The 27,341-nt window shown below is 37.9% G+C and overlaps 1 long non-coding RNA gene and 1 pseudogene across 1 annotated transcript; one reads left to right on the forward strand and one right to left on the reverse strand.

The window, feature by feature from the left end:
* LOC102137938 (SNW domain-containing protein 1 pseudogene) overlaps positions 1–17,382 on the reverse strand; it is a 57,729-nt pseudogene extending 40,347 nt beyond the window's left edge.
* A 2,550-nt stretch (positions 17,383–19,932) lies between these two features.
* On the forward strand, positions 19,933–26,357 carry LOC135968723 (uncharacterized). Its single transcript, XR_010583676.1, has 2 exons — positions 19,933–20,040; positions 26,154–26,357. It is a non-coding gene; the product is annotated as an uncharacterized lncRNA (long non-coding RNA).
* The last annotated feature ends 984 nt before the right edge of the window (positions 26,358–27,341 follow it).

The raw sequence follows: 27,341 nt of genomic DNA on the forward strand, positions 1-27,341 counted from the left end.
TATGAAACTTCATACTATTTTCTGTAATGGTTATACCAATCTTGTCTTTTTTATAATGGTCATCTTAACAGGTGTAGGGTGATATCTCATAGTGGTTTTAATTTGCATTTCTCATATAATTAGGATGTTGATCACCTTTTCACACATCTGTTGGCCATTTTTATGTTTTATTTAGAGAAATATTTGTTCAGGCTCTTGGCTCATTTTTAAATTGGGTCATTTGTCTTTTATTGAGTTGTTAGGAGTTCCTTACAAATTTTGAATATTAACACATTACTAGGTATGTGATTTGAAAATACCTTTTCCCCAGTCTGTGGGTTGCCTTTTCATTTTATTGTTTGCTTTGCTTTTGAGTTTCATGTAGTCCCATTTATTTATTTTGTCTTTGTAATCTGAGGTTAGGTGTGATATTCGAAAAATTGTTGCCAAGGCCAATGTCAAGGAACTTTTCTCCTGTGTTCTTTTCTAGGAGTTTTGTGATTACAGGTCATACATTTAGGTCTTCTATCCCTTTTGAGTTGATTTTTGTCTAGGGTGTAAGATAAGTAGCCAATTTCATTTTTTTCCATACAGAAATCCAGTTTTACCAACACAAATTATTGAAGAGACTATAGTTTCTGCATTGTGTTCTCTTGGTGACCCTGCTGAAAAGTAGTAGAGCATATATGTTTGAATTCATTTCTGGACTTTCTAACATATTCCATTACTCTGTATTTCTGTTTGTATACAGGACCATATTGTTTTGATTACTATAGCTTTGCATTTTCTAATAAAGTTAAAAATGTATTTCCTCCAACTTTTTCTTTGTAAGTATTGCTTTCACTATTTGGGTTTTTTATGGTTCTATATAAATTTAGGATTGTTTTTATATTTCTGTGAAGTACACCATTGGAATTAAATGTCCATAATATCCAAAGTGATCAACAAATTCAGTGCATTAACTCTGTATATTGCTTTGAGTAGAATGCACATTTTAGCAACATTAATTATTTCCATCCATGCACATATCTTTCCATTTATTTGTATCTGTTTCCATTTCTTTTATCAATGTTTCGTAGTTTTCAGTATAGAAAGCTTTCACTTCCTTGGTTAAATTTATTCCCAAGTATTTAAGTTTTTTTATTGTGTTATAAATGAATAGTTTTCTTGATTTCTCTTCTAGCTAGTTCATTATTCATGTATAGAAATGCTACTAATTCTTTGGATATTGATTTCATATCCTTTAACTTTACTTAATTCATTCACTAGTTCTAAGGTTTTTAAAGAAATCTTTGGGGGTTGGGGATTCTACATATAGGATCATGTCATTTACAAACAGAGATAATTTTACTTTCTTTCTGAATTGGATGCCTTTTTTTCTTTTTCTTTTTCTGGTCTAATTGCTCTTTCCAGCACTTCCAGTATTATGTTGAATAGAAGTGTTGAAAGTAGGCAGCCTTGCCTTGTACTAGATTTCAGTGAAAAAGCTTTCAGTTGTTCCCTGTTGATTATGCTAGCTGTAGGTTTTTCTTAAATGGCTTGTATTATATGGAACTTTCCTTCTATACATAAACTATTAGGAATTTTTATCAAGAAAGAATGCTGAACTTTGTCAAATGCTTTTTTCTGTGTTAATTAAGATGATCGCATGGTTTTTATCTTTCTTTCTGTTAATGTAATGTGTCACATGGATTGATTTGCATATAGGAAACCAGGCTTGCATGTCAGGAATAAATCCTACTTGGTCATGATATATAATCTTTTCGACGTACTATTGAATTTGGTTTGCTAATATTTTGAGAATTTTTCTGCCAATGTCATCAGAGATATTGGCTTGTAGTTTTCTTGTGGTGTTTTGTCTGGTTTAGGTATCAAGGCAATGCTGGCCTCATAAAATGTGTTTTATAGTATTCCCTATATCCCAGTTTCTAAAAGAGTTTAAGAGGTATTGGTAATAATTCTCTGAATGATGGGTAGAATTCAGCCATGATGCTATCTGCTCCTGCGTTGTCTTTGTTGGGAGGTTTATAATTAATCCTCCAATTTCTTTATTTGTTATTGATTTGGTCATGCTTTCTATTTCTTAATGACTCATGCTATAATACATTATATTTTTCTAAGAATTTAACTATTTCCTCTGTTATCCAATTTGTTGGCATAGAATTTCTCATAATAGTTTCTTAAAATAATTTTTATTTCTGGGGCATCCTTTGTAATGTTTCCACTTTCATTTCTGATTTTATTTATTTGAGTATTTTCTCTTTCTTGATTCTTTTAGCTAGGGGTTAGTAGATGTTTTTAAATTTTTCAAATCACCAACTATAGGTTTTACTGATTTTTTTGATTTTTTTTCAGTTTTCTATTTGATTTACTTATGTTCTGATCTTCATTATATTCTTCCTTCTGCTAACTTTGTGTTTAATTTGGTTTATTTTAGTCCCTTGAGATGTACTGTTATTCTATCTATTTGGAATATTTCTTCTTTAACGTATTATATATTTATTGTATGATAATATATATCAACGATATAGAATATTAATTAATATATAATTATATCAATACATAAATAATATACTAATACATAATAATCATGTATTACTATATAATATAACACATTATAATATAACATATTATAAATACATTAAAATGGAAACATTCCAAATTTTATAGCACTTATTGCTATAAACGTCCCTCTTAAAACTGCTTTTGCTGCATTCCATAGTTTTCAATATGTTGTGCTTTCATTGTTGCTTATCTCAATATATTTTTATTTTTAATTAACATGTATTTATGGCATATGTAGTGATGTTTCAATACATGTAGTGATCAGATCATGATAATTAGCATATAGATAATCTTAAACATTTATCAATTCTTTACATTGAGAATATTCAATATCTTCCTCCTAGCTATTTGAAACTATGTAATATATTATTGTTGACTATAGTCATCCTACAGTGGTATAGAAGGCTAGAAATTATTCCTCCTATCTAACTGTAACTTTGTATTCAACCCATTGGTTGTTCGGGAGCATGTTGTTCAATTTCCAAATTTCCAATTTCTGAATGACTCAGTGGCTGAGGCCGCAGGAGTTTATGGCAGTATTGGTGGTAGAGTAGGTTCTTAGGGTCCTTGGTAGCAAGGGCTTTAAGAATCCTCCTGTTCTCATTTTCCGCACAGTAGGAATACATAGCTGAAGGGATCCCAGTTGGTGTTGGGTCTGACACAGGCCCAGGCAGCCACAGCAGTACTGTGTTTCAGGACACAGGTGCTCAGAGTGGCTTTGGATCTGGGCTCAGTGTCTTGTGAACTACTGTGGCACCTTTGACATCAGCACAGGCTAACTCTCTGAGGCATGAGTGGAGACAGCCCCTCTAAAAGTCTGAAGACTGTGACTCTGAGGCACTTGTAAGTAGTTCAGACCCAGAGGGCAGGGCTGTAGCTATGATTTTAATCCTGGAAATCTGGGCATAACACTGGCGAGGTTCCAGGAAAGAAAGAGTGTTCCAGAGGCTCAGTCCCTTGGAGAGTGGGGCACTGCTACAATTTGACTGTTGGTGCATAGCGGCAACTCTGGTACCAGGAGAGCCATCTTGAGTTTCTGTGCTCCAAAGACTTTCTTCCATTCCCTTGGTGTACTCTAGCAGTCTCCTTTAGTTACTCTAGTCAAAATGTAGTTGTTTATTCATTATTTTGGTCACCTTTTGTGGAGGGGATGTGCATTGGACACCTCTAGTCAGTCATCTTGCTGAAGTTACCTTATTACAATTTAGAAATAACTATTAATTGAGTCACAGAAAGTGATCACATGGTTAATGACTAAGGTCATATGGTTAACATACTGTTGGGACAGGATTTGAACTAGGCTCTATTAAACAACAGTTTTGTTGTTGTTGTTGTTGTTGTTTTCTTTTGTTTTGAGACAGAGTCTCGCTCTGTTGCCCAGGCTGGAGTGCAGTGGCGTGATATCGGCTCACTGCCACCTCCACCTCCTGGGTTCAAGTGATTCCCTGCCTCAGTCTACTGAGTAGCTGGGATTACAGGCACCTGCCACCATGCCTGGATATTTTTTGGATTGTTAGTAAAGACGGGATCTCACCATGTTGGCCAGGCTAGTCCGAACTCCTGACCTCAAATGATCCACTCAGTTTTTAAGAAAAGAAAATGACTTGCTTCCCTTTCTGTGAAACTATGATGAGCCTTTCTTCCTGTTTTTCCTCACAGCCTTTTCAGCCTCTATAACTATGCAAGACGCTGAACCCAGGATGGACTTCGATGAAAACTATTAAGCTGCGCTCACAATTGCATCTTCTGAGTGTTGTCTAAGAGAAAGCCAGGCTGCTACAGGCAGATACTGAGGGAACACCCTCTCCTCATTCCATATATTTTATCACCTGAGACCTGGAGCAGAATCTTATAAAGTCCCTCCTGACAGGAGCTCCTTCCATTATTTAATGACAGCTCTCTTTCTCTAACGCTCAGAACTACTCAAAAGGGCAGGACTGGGTAATAGACACAGCACCTTGTAATTAATCCCTTTCATCTTACTGCTTCATCCTATTCCATTTTCCTGTCTCTCCTACTTCTATCCCCCAGCTCTTATAAAGCTTCTTTGTAGAAGCTTCCTTCTGAGAAGTTTCATAAGTGCTGTGTAAGGTGTAAGTACCTTATTTATCCTACATCAATTCAGGCAAAATGGAGCTGCGGAGCCCTGGGCCAATATGTCAGCTGACCAGCAGCTCTGAATCTAGGTTTAAGCTCAGCTGGAGCACCCCATTGTATAAGCTAATATTGTGAGCAAACACAAAGTAGAGAAGAAAGAATGGTATTCTTGTGAACTTAAATAGCCTTTGGTGTTGATTCTTTGAGCAAAGCTAAATATCTATATCTATATCTTTCTGTATACCTGGCAAAGCCTCATGAAATGTACAATGCCATCTAACAATTTAAAATTTAAAATTAAGAAAAAAAAATATGTAAAAAGATGGAGGATTTTCTCCAAGGAAACTTCAGCAACATGTATACTTGTATTTTCTAACCCTGCTAAAGAAACAGTCCCAGGAGACACAGCATATTAAATGAAAATATAACCACACTTCCACATCAGCAAATGAGTCCAGCCCCAGAAAGCCATTGTGAGAATTAAATAAGATGATGTGAAAATACTTGAAAACAAGAGTCTTATTACTGTAAACCATTATTGTCGAAATATTATTTTTCTCATCTCCTAAAAGTGCTAAGATGGGTTGATATGGCAATATATTAACTGGCATGTTTTTCTCTTCCTTGCTTTTTGCCTTGTGATCATCTTTCCTTAGGGTAGCTCATTACCGTAGGGGCAAGTCATTTTAAGAAATATGTAAAATTCTTGCTTTTAAAGGTCAAACCAATCCTTTGGTAAATCCCTGTGTAAGAGTAGAATTATTTAAAATAATAATAAGGTAACATTGCCTCCATACCCTACTTAATAAAGATCATCAAAACTTGAAAGGAAGAAGAGCTGGATGAGAAGGGGCCTCAGTCACTGGCCCAAGTGTCTTGTGCCCTGCCTTCTATCTTGAGTCCCTGGGAAGGAATGATTTAAAGCCAAGATAAGTTGGGGACCTGTGAGCAGAGAGCTATATTTCTTGTTGCCCTTCTGGGGTCATGGGGGACAACAGAGGGGAGTATCAAGAGCAACTGCATAGAAATGCCCATGAAGAGTGCATCCTCATAGAGTACCAGCCCAGCCCAACAGGAGTCTGAGGTTTGCAGAATGTTTCTCCTGCTTTGTATTTCTCTTGTATTGCATGAGTTTATAGAAATGAGCTGTGCCAAAATAAAGATTCTCAGAGTTAGGATGGAAGAATTTGTCTGCAGATCCTTGTTGTACACTTGAATTCCAAATGACGTAAAGGGCCCAACAGATGGTTTAAACATCTCAACAGATTCCAGCACAGGGAAAGTCCTTCTGTCCATTGACACTACAACATCAGGTCATTGCCCCAGGACTGAGAATTATAATTAAAGGGAAGAAAGAAGAGAGTGAAAACAGCGATTTCATTTTAGTCTAAATTTGAAATGAAAAAAAAAAAAAAATCTCCACATTTGACTGAATTAACTGCAAGTGTAAAAGGAAAACCAAACACCTTCCCTTCCATCAGATGGGAATATGGCTTGAGATGGAAATTGAGACTGGTTATAGGAAAATAAGTTATATTTTTGCACAAATGGCTTTTTATTCTATAAAAATCATTATCTGCTATGCTCCTCTTTTTGATAAGACATTACATAAAATGAGATAGAGTTTTTTCACTCAGAGATTCTACTTCTGATTTTTTGCATGCATCTAGCCTGTCTGGACCCCAGCAGTAATGCCTATAATGCTTTACCTCATCAATAAATATTATCAATACATTAGATGAGAAAGAAAGAAACAATTAAATCAATGTAAGAATGTTTTCCATGATATTCACTTAATTATCACTTTGAAACCTTGATTTTCATTTTTCCTTACCACCCCATTTTCACAATTCAAAATATTCCCTACAAAATTTATTATATTGAAACCCTCCTTTCTGGATGTACCAATGTATAAAATGGAAATGTAAACATCTAGAAAAAAATCTGCTTTTATTCTTATTGTTCACAAATAATTACTCCTCTCCCCTTCCCCACCTCAGTGGAAGTGATACACTTCTCTCCTGACCTTAACTTCAGAATAAACCACACACCTTGTTCTGATAAACAAGTTATTACCAGATGTGACACACAATAAGACACTTGCCAGATGCTTGGGAGCAAGAATTGGTCTTGCATTCCTGTGCCTCTGATATCACCATAACAAGAGCATCCCCAGAGCATCTGTATCCCTTCAACCTGGGCCCAGAATAAACACAAGTGAAGCAGATGTGAGCTCAACTCTCAAAAGGAGCCAATTCCAGAGGTAAGAGGCAAGTGGTCAAACAGATGCAGCTAGGAGGAACATCTGCCACCAAGATACTGTGACACTGGGAAGACTGGTACACTCCAAGCAAATCTTCAGACAGAAGGCACTGAGAGTGGACAGAGTGAGGACACAGATGCCAAGCTAAAGTGGGAGGAAGGTGGAAATCCTGTGTGGGGCTGTAATACACCGGGATTGGTTCCTAGCCCCCAAGGACTCCTGGGCAAGGGGTGAGTTGAGAAGGCAAGGAGAGTAACCTGCTCTGGCCACAGGCCTCTGGAGTCCTGCCAGCAGGAAACACTGTGGTCCCCTGGGCTGGCAAGGAGAGCTGCTTAGAGAACTGATGGGGGCAGAACTTCAGCCAGGGTGGAGCCCAGTGAGGTTGGTGCAGGAGTGTCGGTAGTGGAGCACTGCTGGGGATGTCCATAGCCCAAGGTTCCCCTTTCTTCCCTAGACTTTAGCCCCAAGGAAGCTGTTGGACTTGAACACTGCAGGGTAGTATTGCCTATGAGTGGAGGTCAGTTCGACCTAAGCACCCCGGGGTCCACTGGCCTCTTCAGTCATGCAGGGGTCCGTGAGAGCAGCCTGACAGTGCCTGCTTGTAGTGCAGCCTCGGATGCCCAAGTAGGGGTCCTCCTAGGGGTCCATATCATAGCTCCTGCTCTGGTGACCTTACTTGACCAGCAGAGAGCTCCAGTAGCGTGCACCTGATGACAGACACAAGCCTACCACACCTTCCCGCCACCACAGCCTCCCCAGAACCTCTTTGCCTGCCTCACCCGTGGCCAACCTGACACTGCTTTGCTGCAGGCAGTTCCCACAGGTGGACTTTGTCTCCCTTTCCCACCAGCACACATGTGCCCATGCACCCCATCATGCCACGGCTGCTGGCCTGAGTGCACCCCACCTCTCCAACCCTCCCAAATTCCCCTTCCAATGCCCCTCCCAACTCCAACCCTTTCACCCGACCATTGTTGTTGGAGGAGTTCACAGCCATGGAAACCACAAGCCCATTACCCACCAGCACCCCTGCCCTGACTGACACTGCCTTGTATGGGAAACTAGGAAGGAAGACCAGCAAATCTGCCCCCACCCCCAGAGACAGCTGTTACCCTTGTGAAGCCAGGCACAGAGGGCACACACAGTTCCATGCCACCAGTACCCTGCCAGCCCTCTTGCTAACACTGCTGCCCTCTTGAATGCATGTACTGATGTCAGTGGGACTCCCTGCCACCCCTGGCTCCCTGTCCCACTGCACTGTGCTGCCACCACCTCTGGGAATACCCTCCAGCACCCCTCTGCAGCATGCATGCCAATGAGCATGCATTCTGTGGCACTGCAGCTGCTGTTGGCATGTGCAATAGAGGATGGATCCTACTGCCACCATGCTATGAAGCAGTATGACTGGTGCCACCCATCAGAGTGTTATGATCAGCAGTCAGATCAACCTCTACCACCCAGGTTTCTAACCTCCAGGGACCACGGAACAAAGCCAGGGGCCCTATACCAGCCACCCAGAGTTAGAGCATATAGTTCAGCAGTTCTGAGCTGAGTCTTGGCCCCCTAAAATCCTCCAGAAGTAAAGCCAGGCTGTTGAACCCAGTTTATATAGTGATCAAGTCCTCAAGGATGTTTAATAGGATAGAAGAAAATAAAATGCAAGTGTCGCCAACTTCAAATATTGAAGGAACATCAGCTCACAAAGATGAGAAAGAACTAACACAAGAATTCTGGCAACTCAAAAAGCCAAAGTGTCTTCTTACCCCTAAACAATCACACAAGTTCCTCATCAAAGGTTCCTAACCAGGATGAGATGGCCAAAATGACAGAAATAGAATTCAGAATATGGATATGAAGGAAGATGATCAACATACAGGAGAAAGTTGAAATCCAATCCAAGGAATCTAAGAATTACAATAAAACAATACAAGAGCTGATAAATGAAATGGCTGTTGTAAGAAAGAGCCAAACTGATCTGATAGAGCTGAAAAATTCTACAAGAATTTCAAAATGCAACTGCAAATATTAACAGCAGAGTTGACCAAGCTGAGCAAGGAATCTCAAAGCTTGAAGACTGGCTCTCTGAAATAACTCGGCTAGAAAAAAATAAAGAAAAACAACAAAGAAGAATGAACAAAACCTTTGAGAAATAAGTGATTATGTAAAAACACACAATCTATGACTCATTGGCATGCCTCTGAGACAGAAAAAGAAATGAAGAAACTTGGAAAATATATTTCAGGATATCATCATGAAAATTTTTCCAACCTTGCTAGAAAGACCAACATTCAAATTCAGGAAACGTAGAGAACCCCTGCAAAATACTATATAAGAAGACCATCTGAGATAGAAGAATCTGACATAGTCATCAGATTCTCCACCATCTTAATAAAAGAAAAAATGTTAAAGGCAGCTAAAGACAAGGGGGCAGGTCACCTACAAAGACAACCACATCAGGCTGACCGCAGACCTGTTGGCATAAATCCTACAAACCAGAAGAGATTTGGGGCCTATATTCAGCATTCTTAAAGGAAGAATTTTCAACTAAGAATTTCATATCGGGTGAAACTAAGCTTTACAAGCAAAGAAGACATAAGATCCTTTTCAGATAAGCAAATGCTAAAGGAATTCATTACCATCGGAGTTGCCTTACAAGAGGTCCTGAGAAGAGTGCTAAATATGGAAAGGAAAGACTTTTACCAGCCACTACAAACATACACAAGTATATAGATCAGTGACACTATAAAGCAACCACCCAAATAAGTCTCATAATAACCAGCTAATATCATGATGTCAGTATCACATACACACATATCAATACTAACCTTTGGTGCAAATGGGCTAAATGCCCCAATTTAAGGCACAGAATGGAAAGTTGGATAAAGAAGCAAAACCCAATGGTATGCTGTCTTCAAGAGACCCATCTCACATACAGTGACACTCACAGGCTCAAAATAAAGGGGTGGAGAAAAATCTACCATGCAAATGGAAAAAAAGGAAAAGCGGGTGTTGCTATTCTAATTTCAGACAACATGGACTTTGAATTAACAAAGATCAAAAAAGACAAAGAAAGGAAGTACATAATGGTAAAGGGCTCAATTCAGCAATAAAACCCAACTATCTTAACTATATACACACCCAACACAGGAACACCTAGATACATAAAGCAAGTTTTTAGAGATCTATGAAGATATTTAGATAACCACATAATAATAGTGGGAGACCTTAACTCCCCACTGACAGTATTAGAGAAATCATTGAGGCAGAAAACTACAAAGATATTTGGGACCTTAACACAACACTTGAGGAAATGGACCTAATAGACATGTACAGAACTCTCCACCCCAAAACAACAGAGTATACATTCTCCTCATCTGCACATAGCACGTACTCTAAAGTAGACCACACAATTGGGCATAAAACAACTCTCAACAAATATTTTAAAAAATTGTACCAACTACACCCTCAGACCAAAGTGCAATAAAAATAGAAATCAATGCTAAGAAAATCACTCAAAACCATGCAATTAAATGGAAATTAACCAACATGCTCCTGAGTGACTTCTAGATAAATAATGAAATTAAGGCAGAAATCAAGAAATCCTTTAAAACTAATAAGAAAAAAAAAAGATACAACATGCTAGAATCTCTGTAATATAGCCAAAGCAGTGTTAAGAGGAAAGTTTATAGCACTATATGGTCACAACAAAAAGTCAGAAAGATCTGAAATTAATAATCTAACATCATGTCTAGAGGAACTAGAGAAACAAGAATAAAATAACCCCAAAGCTAACAGAAGACAAGAAATAACCAAAATCAGAGCTGAATTAAAGGAAATCGAAACATGAAAAAAAAAATATGAAAAATCAATTAATCCAGGAGCTGGTTCTTTGAAGGAATTAGTAAGATAGCTAGACCACTAGCTAGACTAATTTAAAAGAGAGAGAGAGAGAAGATACAAATAAACACAATCAGAAATGACAAAGGGGATGTTACCACTGACCCCACAGAAATAAAAAATCTCTCAGAGACTATTAAAAAACACCTCTGTACACTCAAGTTAGAGATCCTAGAAGAAATGACTAAGTTCCTGGAAACATACAACCTCCCAAGATTTAATCAGGAAGAGACTGAATTCTTGAACAGACGAATAATGGGTTTCAAAATTGAATCAGTAAAAATAGCCTACTAGTAAAATTTCAGGACCAGATGGATTCATAGCAAAATTCTACCAGATGTATAAGGAAGAGTTGGAACTATCCCTAGTGTAACTAATCCAAAACATTGAGGAGGAAGAACTGCTCCCTAACTCATTATATGAGGCAAGCATCAACCTGATATCAAAATCTGGCAGAGATACAACAAAAAAGGAAACTTCATGCCGGTATCCTTGATGAACATAGCTGCATAACTCCTCAACAAAATACTAGTATACCAAATCCAGCAACACATCAAAAAGCTAATCTGCCGTGATCAAGTAGGCTTTATCCCTGGGATACAAGGTTGGTTCAACATATGTATAATCAGTAAATCTTATTCCCCACATAAACAGAACTAAAAGCAAAAATCACATGACTATCACAATAGATACACAACAGACCTCTGATAAAATTCAGCATCCCTTCTTGTTAAAAGCCCTCAAAAAACTAGGCATTGAAGGAACATACTTCCAAATAATAAGGGTCATTTATGAGAAACCCACAACTAACATCATACTGAATAGACAAAAGCTGGAGGCAGTCCCTTGAAAACCAGAACAAGACAAGAGTGCCCTCTGTCACCACTCCTATTCAACATAGTACTGGAAGTTCTGGCTTGATCATTCGGGAAAGAGAAAGAAATATAAGGCAGCCAAGTAGGAAGACAGGAAGTCAAATTATCTCTGTTTGTGGTTGATATGATACTATGCCTAGAAAACCCTGTAGTCTCTGCCCAAAAGCTCCTTGATCTGATACACAACTTCAACAACATTTCAGGATACATATCAATGTACAATCAACAACATTTCAGGATACATATCAATGTACAAAAGTCAGTAGCATTTCTATACACCAACAATATCCGAACTGAGAGTCAAATAAAGAATGCAATCCCATTCACAATAGACACAAAAAGAATAAAATACCCGGGAATGCAGCTAACCAAAGAGATGAAAGACCTCTACAGTGAGAATTACAAGACACTGCTGAAAGAAATCAGAGATGACACAAACAAATGAAAGAACATTTCATGCTCATGGATTGGAAGAATCAATATTATCAAAATGACCACACTGCCCAAAGCAATTTAGATTAAATGTTATTCCAATAAAACTGCCAATTCTTCATAAACTAGAAAAAAACTATTTTAAAATTTATACGGAACCAAAAAAGAGCTTGCCTAGCAAGGAAATCCTAGACAAGAACAAAGCTGGGGACATTATGTTACCTGACTTCATACTACACTACAGGGCTACAGTAACAAAAACAACATGTTACTGGTACAAAAAAAAAGACACATAGACCAATGGGGACAGAATGGTGTGCCACACCAAAAATAAGTGCCACACACCTACAACCATCTGAAATTTGACAAAATCCACAAAAATAAGCAAAGAGGAAAGGACTCACTATTCAATAAATGGTACTTGGATAATTGACTAGCCATATGCAGAAGATTGAAAGTAGACCTCTTCTTTACACCACCTACAAAAATTAACTCGAGATACATTAAAAACTTAAACCAAAAACTATACAAATTCCAGAAGATAACCTAGTACCATTCTGGACATAGGACCCAGTAAAGACTTCATGACAAAGATGCCAAAAGCAAAACAAAAACAAAAATTGGCAAATGAGAGCCAGTTAAACTAAAGACCTTCTGCACAGCAAGAGAAACTATCAACAGAGTAAACAGAGAATCTACAGAATGGGAGAAAATATTTGCAAACTATACATTATAAAGATCTAACATCCAGAATCTATAAGAAACTTAAACAAGTTAAGCAAAAACCAAACAAACCCATTAAAAAGTGGGCAAAGGACATGAACAGACACTTCTCAAAAGAAGACATACATGCAGCCATGAGCATATGAAAAAATGTTCAATATTGCTAATCAGAAAAATGCAAATCAAAAAACCACAGTGAGATAACATCTCACACCCTTCAGAATGACTATCACTAAAAAGTCAAAAAATACCAGATACTGGTGAGGTTGTGGAGAAAATGCAATTCTTGTGCATTGCTGGTGGGAATGTAAACTGGTTCAGCCATTCTGGAAAGAAGTTAGGCAATTTATCAAATAACTTAAAACAGAATTACCATTTGACCTAGCAATTCCATTATTGGGCATATACTCAAAGGAATATAAATTATTCGCAGTAAGCTGAAATGGTTCAGTTGGGAGGACATTAGACTGAAGGAATATAAATTATTCTACCATAAAGGCATATGCATGCATATGTTAATTGCAGCACTATTAGTAAGAGCAAAGATATGGACTCAACCTAAATGCCCATCAATGGTAGACTGAATAAAGAAAATATGGTACACATGCACCAAAACAAAAGAATGAGATCATGTCCATTGCAGCAATGGGGATGGAACTGGAAGCCATTATCCTAAGAAAACTAATGCTGGCACAGAAAACCAAATATCACACATTCTCACTTGTAATTGGAAGCTAAACATTCAAAACATATGGACACAAAGAAGGGAACAACAGACACCAGGGCCTACCTGAGGGTGTAGTGTGGAGGAGGTTGAAGATTGAAAAACGACCTATTGGGTACTATGCTTATTAACTGGGTGACAAAATAATTTGTACCTCAAACTCCTGCAACACGTGGTTTACCTATATAGCAAACCTGCACATGTACCCCTGAACTTCCAATGACAGTTTGAAAGATAAAAGTAGCCAATTCCAACTGGAGCTGCAGGTTGAAGCAGAGTCACACAATTGCATTCACCCTAGATCTGCCTATAACCCCCAGGCTATCCATGGACAAGTGGGCAAGCATAAGCTATTGTTTGGCACTTAAATTTGGAGTTGGCTTGATAGCAGACATAGTGATTCTCAGCCTTCAGCTTGTAATAGTTAGTGACTTTTCCCAGAGTGTTGGGTTACTACATTTACCAGGAAAGATTGTAATGGAACTAGAACTCCCCATTCACATGTAGATTGATACTCCTGAAACCACAGTGAATTCTAACAGCTTGGGCATACTTTGCTTTAAAAAAAAACTCATAAAGAGCAGGGGATCATATTTCATTTTTTCACAAGACTGCATGGGCCTGGAATCAACTCCTCTCCTAAAGGTGGAATCCACAGTCAAGCACAATCCCCAGGACCTTCTTCCATGATGCTCAGTAGGTGATAGAGACAGGTCCTCCCTCCCATTGAAGGACAAAGAAGATTGTCCAAGCAATCGCTTTTACTTAGCAAGGTGGCAGGGGTCCAATTCTCTCAAGCGTCAGGCTCTTACCAGGAAAAAAAGATAGAAAAGAGAGACATAAGGAATACTGACAAGAGATCTAAGCTCTACTACTTTGATGGCAAGTGAAAATGGACCAAAAGCATGATGGTTACATGCTGGTTATTATGGAATTTGTAGCACTATGCTTGTCTCATAATAAATGTAGTTGTTCCTGTGTAATAGAAGGGGTGTAAGTGCCCGAGTCTATATCTGGCAGGGGAGCAAGAAGGTGGAGTGGGGATAGGTGTGTGACTGGAATGGTCAGTGGATAGTTGGGATAAAAGGTAATTTGTCTCTTTTCTAGCATGTTTCAACATCTTCAAGAAATTAATAGACTTCAGACATTATCAAACATGCGAATATACATACACAAAAAAAGCAAAACAGAGCAAAACGTGGCATGAAATGTGAGAAAAGATTATTCTCTTGAACTTGCCTATCTTCAAACAGATGTTACCTATGCTGTATTTCTTTTGGGAATATGATTCTACACAAACTTATTTCAAAAAGTAATAAACATTTCAAGAAAAATTGCAGGAATTTTATGTGTACTTTCTAACAGAAAAAAAAATGTGGAAGAACAGGGTGAAAATTTATGTGGCATGGCCCCCAATCATACTGTGCATGCTTGTAAAGAATAAAAGTTCAGGCCGGGCACTGTGGCTCCTGCCTGTAATCCCAGCACTTTGGGAGGATGAGGCAGGCAGATCAACTGAGGTCAGGAGTTCAAGACCAGCCTGGCCAATATGGAGAAACCCCATCTCTACTAAAAATACAAAAATTAGCCGAGCGTGGTGGAAGATACCTATAATCTCAGCTACTCAGGAGGCTGAGGTGGGAGGATCACTTGAACCCAGGAGGTGAAGGTTGCAGTGAGCCGAGACCACGCCACTGCACTCCAGTCTGGGTGACAGAGTGAGACTCTGACTCAAGAAAAAAAAAAGAAAAAAGAAAGAAAGAATAAATGTTTAAATGTTTTAGAAACATTCAAGTAAGTAACAAAGGCCATATTTTCCCTTTACTATGCATAGGAATTTCTATCGAAGTCAATGGGGTTTTACATAAAAATCAATGGCAAATTATGGTCCTTAATGAAAGAGGAAATTATAATTATAGCGCTGCTGGTAGCATCACTATAGTTAAGGCTGAGCAGTCTTTTCCATTATCACTTGTCAGGATTTAATAGCTCAGCTGCTTCGAGTCCTACTTGGCTGAAAAGTGATATAAAACTCATCGGGCTGGATGTAATTAGTTATTATTATTGTTATTACATAAACAAATATTTTAATCAGTAAAGTATTTTTTAATTATAAAGCTTAAAGAGAATGTTTTTTTCTTAGTAGCAGGTGCAGGAGTGGGAAGAAAGAGAAATAAGGAGACATACTTAAAAGAAGGTAAATTGAATTTGGCAAATTCCTCAATTGGAATAACTCATTTTCCTTTGATTGTAGGCACCAATGTGGCCTGCTACGTAATAGAATCTCCTGGAAAAGCAACGCTGTGGAAGACTCAGGCAAGGACATGCACTGGCTCCTCTCAATCTGTTTTTCTACTGCATGTACAATGCCATTAAGTTATTCTATGTTCATGTGCAATGCAATTAAATGGCAACATACCACAAGGTTCCTAGAACTTCTCAGGACCCACTTGACAATGCCAGTCTCGCTTTACCAAATGAAAGTGCATCATCCTTGGCTTCTACATGTTCTATTGTTACTCAGTCTGTACAAATGTATGCCTTAGTTGTGAAAAACCTTACATCAGATCTTTTTGATAGAGCCCAAAGAGTTTTTATGACTATGTTGTGACTGTCCTCTTACTCACCCATGTGTGTGGTACCCAGGGATCAAAATGACGATGCTTATTGCACATGATGCACAGATAAAGCAAAGTCTTCTTTTGTTTGTTGGTTTGTTTGGCTGTTTTTGTTTGTTTGTTTTGTTTTGTTTGCTGTTTTTGTACTCAATGCTAGAGTTTTCTGGCAAATGCCAAGGCCACCTGTGGCACTTTGGAAATATTCATTACCTGGAGAGTGGGTGGATCAAATAAATCAAATGTGAGAGGAAAACGAAAATAACACTTGTAAAGTGCCTATTATGTGCATTGTGTACTTAACCTACTGCTATGTTTTGAATGATGGTATCCCCTCCAAAATTCATGTTGAAAATGTTGAAACTTAATCCCCAGTGCAACAGTGTAAAGAGGTGTGACCTTTAGGGAGTGATTGAGTCGTAAAGACTCTACCTTCATGAATGGGATTAGGTGCCCTTAGGAAAGGACTTGATGGAGGAAATTTGCCCCTTTTTGCACATTCCATTCCTTTCAACACAGTGTTTCTCCCCGCTGGAGGATGCAGCAACAAGGCACCATCTTGGAATCAAAGAGCAGCCCCCACCAGATGCAAAATCTGCCAACTCCCTGGTCTTGGACTTCCCAGTCCTCAGAACTGTGGGAAATAAATTTGATTTTGTGGATTGCCCAGTCTACAGTATTTTCTTATAGCAGTACAAATGAACTAAGATACTTACGTTATCTCATTCAATCCTCATAACACCATTTGTGTGTGGTATTTAATTCACAATTTACAGAGAAGCAAGATGAAATTCAAAGAGATTAAGAGATTAAGTGCTTTTTTTTCCAGATCATTCAGTTATTAAGTGGTAGAGATCAACTTCACTCTCAGGCTTATCAGACAAATTCGAAATTCATCCTATTTTCTTCCTCACCTCCAAATCCATACACTCATTCTCTTCTCATTAGGACTTTGATCCCTGTCTTTCAGAGAAACTACTCTAGTCAGGTCCACCAACAACCTCCACTGCCAAATCCTGTGATCACCGTTCTGTCCTCATCCTTCATAACCTCTCAGCAGCATCTCAGCAGCATCCAAAGGCATTGGCCTCTTTTTCCATCTTGAAATCCTCTCTGCTCTTCACTTTCATATTGTATGCTATTCTGTTGTAAGGGTTCTTCCAGACTCACTGACAGCTTCTTCTTGGTGCCCTTTGATGGCTTCTCCTTCATCGCTCAGCTTCTACAAGTCCCTCCTTTTCTTTTCCCTGCTCATTCCTTTCTTGGGGCATCCCATATAGTACTATAGCTTTTCATCCATCTCTCTGCTTCTGACCACACTACAACCCACATTCTCTACTGACATGTGGACTTGTACGTATAACTGCCTAATCATTAATTCCACAACATGTCCAGAATAAATTCTCACTGCCTTCTCATCAGAAAAAAACCACTATTCCTTCCCTATTTATCCCATTTGAAATACACCACCCTTATTATAATTGTTGAAACCAAAACACAATGTTTCATTCCTCTCTTTCCCTTGCCTTCCACTTATAATCCATCAACAAGACTTGATGATTCTGTATCTAAATAATATCTGAAATCTACCTGTTCCTTCTAGCATCAGTGTTCCAGGTGTGCAATTGCCTCCTACCACAGCTCCCAGTTTCTACTCCATTTAGTAGACAACATTATTAAATAATAATAATAATAATAATAAGTCAGATCAAGTTACTTTCAGGCTTTAAAATGCCCCAAATAAATGTAAAGTTACTACACACACACACACACATGCTCCAAAATCTTCTCATAATCCTTATGATAAAATCCACATTCTTTTCTGTGTCTTCATCATGACCTCACCGTGCTCATTCTCCTTCCGTATCTCATCTGTTTCACTCACACTCTACACCAGACACGCTGGCCCCAACATTGTCCTGAGCACCTCACTGCCCCCACAAGCTGGATGCCACGCCCACACCTCAAAGCCTTTCCACTTGCTGTGTACTCTGCCAAGAACACCTTGAATTTTGGGTAACCGGTTCCTGCTCGTGATTGATTTCTCAACCAACTGTCAACTCCTTAGAGAGGTTTTCCAGAATAAGTCTTGCAATGCTGTCATGTACACAAGTCTAAAATATTTATTACCTGGGCCTTTATGCAGATATTGTGTGGGGTGACAACATGGTCATGCTCTGGTGGACACTCCCTCCCTGGCTTGTAGAGAGCCTCCTTCTTGCTGTGTGGTCACATGGCAGAGAGAGAGAGAGAGAGAGAACACGCACTGATGTCTCTTCATCTTCTTTTAAGGACATGAGTTCTATTGAATCAGGACCCTATGACTTTATTTAACCATAACTGTCTCCTTAAAAGCCCTATGTCCAATATAGTCACATGGGACGTTAGGGCTTCCACATAAATTTTGAGGGGACACAATGCAGCTGATAGCAGCCCTGACAGAAACACTTCACCATGCCTAGTCTCTAATAAAGAATATGGTCTTTCCACCCCATTATTGCCTGTCTATCTGACAAAGGTATTTTACTGATGCTTAATGCTACAGGGTATATATTCATTTTCCATAAAATGTATTACACAAGTGGAGAAGATTCATATTAGGAATAGTCATTATGTGGGCTACAAAACACCAGTTTTTAAATTTTATAACATTCTCACTTTTGTTCTTTCTTCAAATACATTGTTAGAACAAGAAGGACAAAAATATAAGGGTGAAATAAACATATTTCCTTGTGTTTCATACTTATGCTAGATAAAAATGTAAAAATTAGTAGTAATAAGAATCAGAAAACTCTTTTAGAAGGCTTGAAGGAAGAGAGCAGATTTGTAGTGGGGGAGTAAGGCGGCTTTTTCACACACACAAACAAGCACACACACACACACCCTTATTTTCTCCGCCTTATTTACTGCTAATCAATTTTTTAAAAGCCATTTTACAAAATGTATTTCTAAAGTCTTAAAACATTCTAAGAAATGGAAAGAAAAAATAAAAGATTACTCTCTAATAACCAAGGCCTATGTTATTCATCTCTAAAGGAATAGCCAATTAAAATGCAGTAGGTACACCTATAGAATAATAGTAGGCAGTAGTTGGAAGTAACAGCAACTTCAATGTTTCTTAGAAACCTGGTATTGAGTGAAAAAAAAAGAAACAAAGAAATCAATAACATAACACCATGTATGAAAACTAAAAATACACACCTTCACAAAACACTACATATTTGATAAGTGTACATACATATACTGTCAAGGGTAAACATCAAATGCATGAGTGTCAATACCTGTGAAGGAGATGAGTGCTGCAGACTCAGAAAAGGGGAGAAATAAAAACCAGAGATGGATTAGCAACCAATGACATCAGCAAACCAGGAGTATATGTGGCCCAGATATTTGCATTTGAGGTAGAATGAAAAGAAAGAAGAAAAGGAGGGAGAAAGAAAAAAAAGGCATGAGGATGGAAGTAGGAAAATAATGATAGTAAGTATAACTCTCTTCTGACCTCACCATTTCTTTAAGTTTTGGGCTTTGTGCTCAGGGAATCCTTCTTAAGTGTGAACTAAAGTCATAGTAGTAGCTCAGTGTGCTAGGATCACAGAGGCAAATAGTGCAAGCTTAAACAGACAGGGAGACACAAAAGTAAGGAGATGCCAAATTGTCCTTGTTTCTTTCACTGAACCAACAAGTCTATCCTGACTTATTTATGCCATCTACTGGTCCTTTCAATTACTTGTTTTTCCAAAACTCACTCCTGCTGTTTGACTTGAGCAATTTTACAGTTTTGGGAGAGCAAGTACAGAAGGTCTTTTCACTCAAGTACTGAATTTCTTGCTAAAGATATCTGCACTGAAGCAACGTTTTGCCCTCATACTGGTATGTTCTAAGTTTTTTCTTTGTTAGAGAAACTCTGCTGAATTAATTCCTTTGTTAGAAGTACTCTTTCAGTGAAAAAGAGGATACGGTTTCTGAAAGAGAAAACCATCTCCCAATCTGCTATAAATGTCAGTGCTGATATTCCTTCTCCAAAGCTGGAAACTTGCCTTGGGATGGTATCTTTATGTCCACCTCAAATGCATTTGTAACACATTCTCACTTGAGTTTAAAACATTTGCATAAATTGGTGATTATTTGGGGGAGGAATTTGTAAGGATCTGTTTAACTCTAGTGTACATTTCTGTACTATAACAATCTGACTCACAGTTGGATGTGTATTATCGTATGTTTTTATTATTTTATTGCCATTTCTCCTGCCTTTCTTGTTTAATTTCCTCATTTATCAGACTATTCTTTGATTTGACTCGTCAAGAGATGACAAATGTCAGTATTTTCATGCTGTTTCAACCAGACAGCCAGTCACTTACTTTCTTACTGATGATCCAACTGAATGTGTGCAGGAATCCAGTCAAGTTTTACACCTATTCATAAAGAGAAGTCATTCATTAACAAATGTAAAACTTCAACAAGAACAAAAGAATCCTGTCTCGTTCCACATTGCCTTCTTGACAGAATCGTGAGTCATATGGAATAATTTCTCATTCATGTTTAGAATCTATTACTCTGAAGGAGAAAAATCAAGCAAGCTATTTCTGGAACAAACACTGAGAATAACCACTAAACTGACAAGCCATCCTTTCTTGACGAGGTAGTTATTAAGCAGCTGAAGTTAATTCCAAAAACAGATTGTCCTCAGAATATTTCTGCCAAACCCTATATAACCACAATGCCTTTTTTAAAGGAAAATAGTACTGACTCTTCTGAGGACCCTGAATATCAGGAAAGACTTGAAGCTCCAAGGCAGGGGTCAGAAATCCAGAGCCCTAGGCCAAATCTACCCTACCACCTGTTCTCACAGAACCTAAGAGCAAAGAGTGGATTTTACATTTTAAATGGTGAAAACTCAAAAGAAGAATATTATTTCATGATGCATGAAAATATTAAATTTAAATTTCAGTGCTCATAAAGTTTTATTGGAACACAGCCATGCCCATTTATTTACTTTTTATCTCTGGCTGCTTTTATAATACAACTGTAGCACTAAGTAGTTGCAACAGAGATTACCTGGCTCACAAAGCTGCAGACATTTACTAACTAGACCTCATAGAAAAAAAATTGCTAACCTCTGCCCTAGGTAAAAACTAATGAAAGAGAGGTGAGGTGCTACGAAGTCCTTGGTAGAATTATAGCAAGAGACCCCAGTGAATGGGTTTACAGGGAAAACATGAGAACAAATGCAGCCTGTCACCCTGGAAAACCCATTGCTCTTTTCTCATACATTTAATCCTTTCCTCAACAGATGCTGGTCTCAAGAATCTTGAGGTTCCCTTATTGCTTTTCCAAGACTCACCTTGAACCACACAAAAAGATTAACAGGCTTATACTAGACATTTCACATGCAAGTCTTGACTGGTTTCTGGCAGTCTGTGAAAGCTAATTCTATTAGGCTGGTGCAAAACTAATTGCAATTTTTGCCCTTACGTTCAATGACAAAAATCGCAATTACTTTTGCACCAACCTAATAACAATGAGTTAGAAAGCTCCAAGCATATCCACAGAAAACAAGCTGAGAATCTTCAAAGGGGATCCTTATTCATTTTATACTGTAATGAGGGCAAGAGGCTAGCAGAACAATGGATTCTGTTTTCTATGGCTGCCTTTTCTTCAAAACCTTGCTCATGAAGTTGTGAGTTCCTTAGTGTCTCTGAATTCTTATTTTTATATCACTAGCCAAATGAGACTAGAGCAAGCTTTAAGTCTCTGCTTTTGTTTAGCTGTTGACTTTGAAAACTGTTAATCAGCAAATGCCTCAAGGAGTAAAAGTTGCAGAGAAAGCGGAACTCAACTTGGTGTATTTTTTCTTTTTGTTTTTTGTTGTTTTGTTTTTGTTTTGTTTTTGTTTTGAGATGAAGTATCACTCTGTCACCAGGCTGGAGTGCAGTGGCGTGATCTCAGCACACTGCAATCTCCAACTCCTGGGTTCAAGCGATTCTCCTGCTTCAGCCTCCAGAGTAGCTGGGATTACAGGCACGTGCCACCACACCCAGCTAATCAGCTAATTTTTGTATTTTTAGTAGAGACGGGGTTTCACGGTGTTAGCTAGGATGGTCACCATCTCCTGACCTCCTGATCTGCCCACCTGGACCTCCCAAAGTGCTGAGATTACAGGGGTGAGCCCCGGTGCCAGGCCAACTTGGTGTATTTTTTCTTATTTCTAGTTGCCTTGGTTCTTCTCCAGTGCTTTTAAATAGCTATTTTATTTATTTAAAAAAAAAAAATTGTATAGAGTTTTTGTTGTTTATCCCAAGACAGGAAATTCATTCTGATGTAAACTACTCTTTTAAAATCAGAAGTGGAAAATGTTTTCTCTCTTTTAAAAAGTAAATAGCCTCAAGTATTTTTTCTACTAGAATTGCCAAATAATAACTCTATCTACTTCATTCCAACAAAAAGTGACCTTAGCCTGGAAATCCTGGGAGATGTCTTTATAGTATAAAGAATATTTTTACTGAATGTCAAAAGGATGCATTTTACAATTCTGGAGATAATACAACTGTGTGCCACGGAAGAGTCCAAAGTATGACCTACATAGGAACAGAATTGTGTTCCAAAGAGATCTTTAGAAGATGAAATGTCTTTGAGAGACTGTGTGAATGTGCCATGACTACTTAGGTCTGAACTGCCATTGGATACCCCCCATTTTCCTTTCTATCGTGCTTCCATTGCAGATAGAGTTTTGCTTCAGACAAAGTACTCAAAACCAAATTGCCTCCATCTTTCACTTTTTATTGTTTTCTTCTACTAACCATAGAATGCTCGTTTTCCCAAATTGGAAAAGTGGCACACCCCAGTGTGAGAGTCATTGATTTCTTAAAAGCAGGCCTTGCTGTGAGCAAGCCATAGGCAGTACCGTGTTCTGACTCATGAATAAGGCAAAAAATTTAGAAATTCTTTAATTAAACATATAGAGAGATTATTAACTTGAAATAGATTCTGCAATAAATAATAGTTTCATAGATTGAATAGAGCTCATAATATTTTAATAGAGCAATAGGCTTGCACATGATGAACATTTTTTGAAGAAATCACAAGGCTGAACATTGATTAGAGTGTGAAAAAAAGAAAGTCAACCAACAAAGAATGGCTAATGAAACACAAAGGGCAATTTGGCAAGATTTTGCTGGTTCATGGAGAAAAAGGAATCCTCAAACAAAATCTTGCAGAATATAATTAACGAGATGGGAACATTGACATGATTCAAAGCATAAACAGAGAAAATTCTCCTGATGCTGAGAATCTAATTGCTATGGCTCTTCACTTTACTTTTCAGGATTTTGCTTTCAGTGTGCCCTTACCACTTTCTTATTTTATTTTCCTCTCTCTAGATGTTCTTTAATTTCAATCATTTAAATGAATTCAATAATCACTGTTAAGTGTGATACTATGTCCCATAGAATCAAGTAAACGTACAGGGAGACGGTGCATCATGGATAAGATATTGTAAAAATGAATGAAGTCGCTATTTCGAAGAGCTTCAGTAGAAGTAAAGTGGCAGTGGACAGAGTAATTAGACTAAATTTAAATGAATATTAATTGTTCAATGTTGTATCGGTTTATAATAACATAAATTAAAATACTGTTGAGTGAAAAAAAGCCAGACACAGAAGCATGCAAACCTGACTCTACTCATATAAAGCGTAAACATTTTAATTAATCTAGGGTATAGAAATCATAATACTGAGGGGGATGGGGTGATCTCAGGGGTAATAATTGTATGAGTTTGTTTGACTTTGAAAAAAATCACTGCTCTGTACAACTATGATTTGTGAACAACTCTGTAAGTACACTATATTTAATCATTGTTTTACACCTGGGATAGTGAATTTTTAAGTTTTCTTTTTTAGTATCAATAGCAAATAATAGGAAAATGTCATACAAATGATTATCATTGTTCTGCAGGAAAAATACAAACTCATGTGTTCTGAAAATGTACATATCTATAGACCATGCTTTTTTGACAACTTTAATTTATGCCTTATGTGAATGCCATCAAGGACCAGATCTTATTTACCTTGATGTCTCCATTTCCTAGCACAGTATCAGCATTTTTCAGACATGGATGAGTCTCATGCTTTCCTTTTTTTCTAGAGATGTCAAATTTTTTCAGCCTTGATTTTCCATTTATTTAGATTCATTTCTTTCCAGGGGAAGGGTAGAATGCATTGATCAGTTCCCAAACCTCTCATCCCTGCTGTCTGGTAGAATTCTGACACACACCATATATTGGTCTCTAAAACACCTTATTCCAAAAGCAGCGGACAAAGTAATTAGGCTAAATGAGGTCAGCAGGAATAAAGTGCCAGGGCTCTGGCCACTTGTAGCACTGCTCATGTCCTGGGCCCAGCTCAGCAGAACTCAGAGTGATGTGCAGCATGTGAATTACAGGAGGCAAAGCCACTGTGCTCAAGTGTCCAGAAGGTAAAGGTAGCTTATGACCTTGCTCTGTCATATAGATATACTGACTGGAGATAACTGGTCTTGTTATCTAGCAGTCATGCTTTTTCTAGTTTCTTGGCTTATCTCCATCTCACACTTGAAGATGGGCTAGCTTGAAAAGCAGTGGAATTGGGGATATGATTTAAGGAGTTCTTAGAAAATTTCAGCCAAAACTATTTCGTCCAATCTCAACTATTTGGGGGTATATTTATCTGGTTAAGGGCATTTCCTTAGTAGAAATACTCTATTCAAAACAAGCACTTGGTGGGGGGAAACACCTCATATTCTTGATCCAGAGGGAAAGACACACAAATAAGGCTGGAACGCAGTGTCAGAATAATGCTCCAACAACAATATCATACAAATTTGTGTTCAAGTTCTGGCTTTCCTGGGTACCAGCTAGCTGACCTTGGACAAAACTCTTCCTGATTTTAAGTCTTCATTTGAAAAGAAGGAACAATAAGAGTTCCTATCTCAAGAGCTCTTGGGAGGGATAATAAAGATAATATTTGTTATGGCATTTATCACATAAAAGTGCTACTATTGGTATTATTATTTTCAGAGATCTAAAAGGAAATGATATGGCATAAGTGCTAGGTGCTAAAAGATGGAGTGACCATAACAAGGCAGGAGGAAGAGAGAGATGAGGAAATATGAAATGAAAACATTTCAAATAAAAACCTGACTTTATGGTTTTGCTTTGATTGGGCTCTTTCTGATGTACCTTCAGAGCTCCAGCCAGGAAGTAGCACATCAAGACAGCAGGTCACCCCTTTAACACTTGATAAAACTCCTCCTAATGAGTCATTTTTAGGAAAGATTCCAGTGATGGAGGCTGTTTTCACTGGAGACTTGTACACCTAAGATTCTACCTAATTCTCTACATTTTAGAATATCCAGGTATTTTTGGCAGGCACTTGGGAAGAATGAAGTAAACAATGTATTTCTTTAGATATTTTAAATTTCATTTCAGTATGGGTTGATGGCTTTCCTTGTCTTTGATTTTGGTGAGGGGATTTGACTACCCTGAAGCATCGTATAAATTAATAAGTAACAATTAAAAAGAGAACATGGGATACAATTAGCCCTTGTGAGTCTTTGTCTCATAATCCTGTATATTATTCTAAATTTCTGCAATGTATTCATAATAACTGGCATTGAGGGAAAACAACAATAATAAATGTTGTACAGGGAAAATAACATAGTTAATGTATTGTTGTTTTATGACTTATACTGGCTCTTAATGCAACTGATTCATTTTGTGACTAATAGCAACAAAGATAAAAGATAAAATTAGCAGCTGAACAGAGCCACCTAGCCATCATCCAGATCAACAATGGCTAATGTAAGTTCCCAGGCCTGCACTAGGATGTTGCACTAAGATGATTCTCAGTACAGTTATGTTCCCAGCCCATCCAGCCCTTCTCTCACCTACAGCTCGTCCATTTTTTTACTATCTGCTTGGTCTCTCATTCTCCTTTCCTTCCCACTGCCAGGTGTCACCGCCAATTACAAGCTTGCCCCTTCTTGGTCACACAGACCTAACCAAGTTGAAGGAATGAAATGGTATTCTCACGCCTCTGGACATACAGTCTTGTCGTTTGAGCCCAAATATGATAAACTGGGACCAATTACAGACACTTAGTACATTTGGTAATTTTAAATGATGTATGAAAACAGAATAAACATGATTGATTTTATATCCTACTTTGATTCTACTTAGCGACATATTGTGATAAAACTTGTTTTGAATACAAAACCAGAGAAAGGTGAGATAAAAGTCAGAGAAAGATGATTTGCAACTTATAGGTTGCCAGTCTTTTTTTCAGTACTTCTTTTTATCTCCAGCTCATCAAAGATACTTTCCAAATCAAGTTATATCACTTAGAACTTCATGTGTTAGAAGTTTATACATTACGGAGTTTTAACTGTTTATCCTGTATTTGCAAATATTTACATGAGGATTTTTATAGTTGTAATATCATAGAATTTCAGACCTGGAAAGGAGCCTAGAATTAATCTTGTAAAGTTCAACCCCTTTATTTTTCAAATAAGAAGCCCAAATCTTATAGAAGTTAAGAAACTAACCTCGAATCACAGGGCTACTTAACAATAGAGAAAAATGCTGAATCTAGGCTTCCAAAGTCACATTTTAATGCTACACTCTTCAGACTCTGGAATCTGGAACAATGCCCTGCACAGTGGAGAATCCCATGAATAATAATTATGAAGAATGGAAGGAATAAATTTTCTTGAATATGAATAGTTGTTCATCCTTGTAACTTACCACTTACATGATTTTCAGGATAAGCATATTTTCATTGCATATGGAGTACATAGAAAATGTATCTTAAATGAGAGCTAAATGTTTTAAAAACAAAATATACCTGGAAAAGAAGCAAAATAAGAACAGTAAATCAGTGAGCCTCCAAAACCCAGAGACTGAGACTCTGAAAGAATATCTTAAGTTTGTGGAGACTACAGAGTAATTGCAAGTTTCTAGATATTGTGATATTGGAATGTAGAAACATGAATGCTGAAGTACATGTCCTTGGCATCGCTATGATGAAATCAGACTGTATCATTTTAATCCAAGCTGGGCACTCAAAGCTCCAACACACATCTCTAAAGGTATAGCCTCACCATCCCAGTGATCATTAGGATGAAGCTTTCCACAGAACTGA

This window comes from Macaca fascicularis, chromosome 1 (assembly GCF_037993035.2).
Source record: "Macaca fascicularis isolate 582-1 chromosome 1, T2T-MFA8v1.1".
Lineage (NCBI taxonomy): Eukaryota > Metazoa > Chordata > Mammalia > Primates > Cercopithecidae > Macaca > Macaca fascicularis.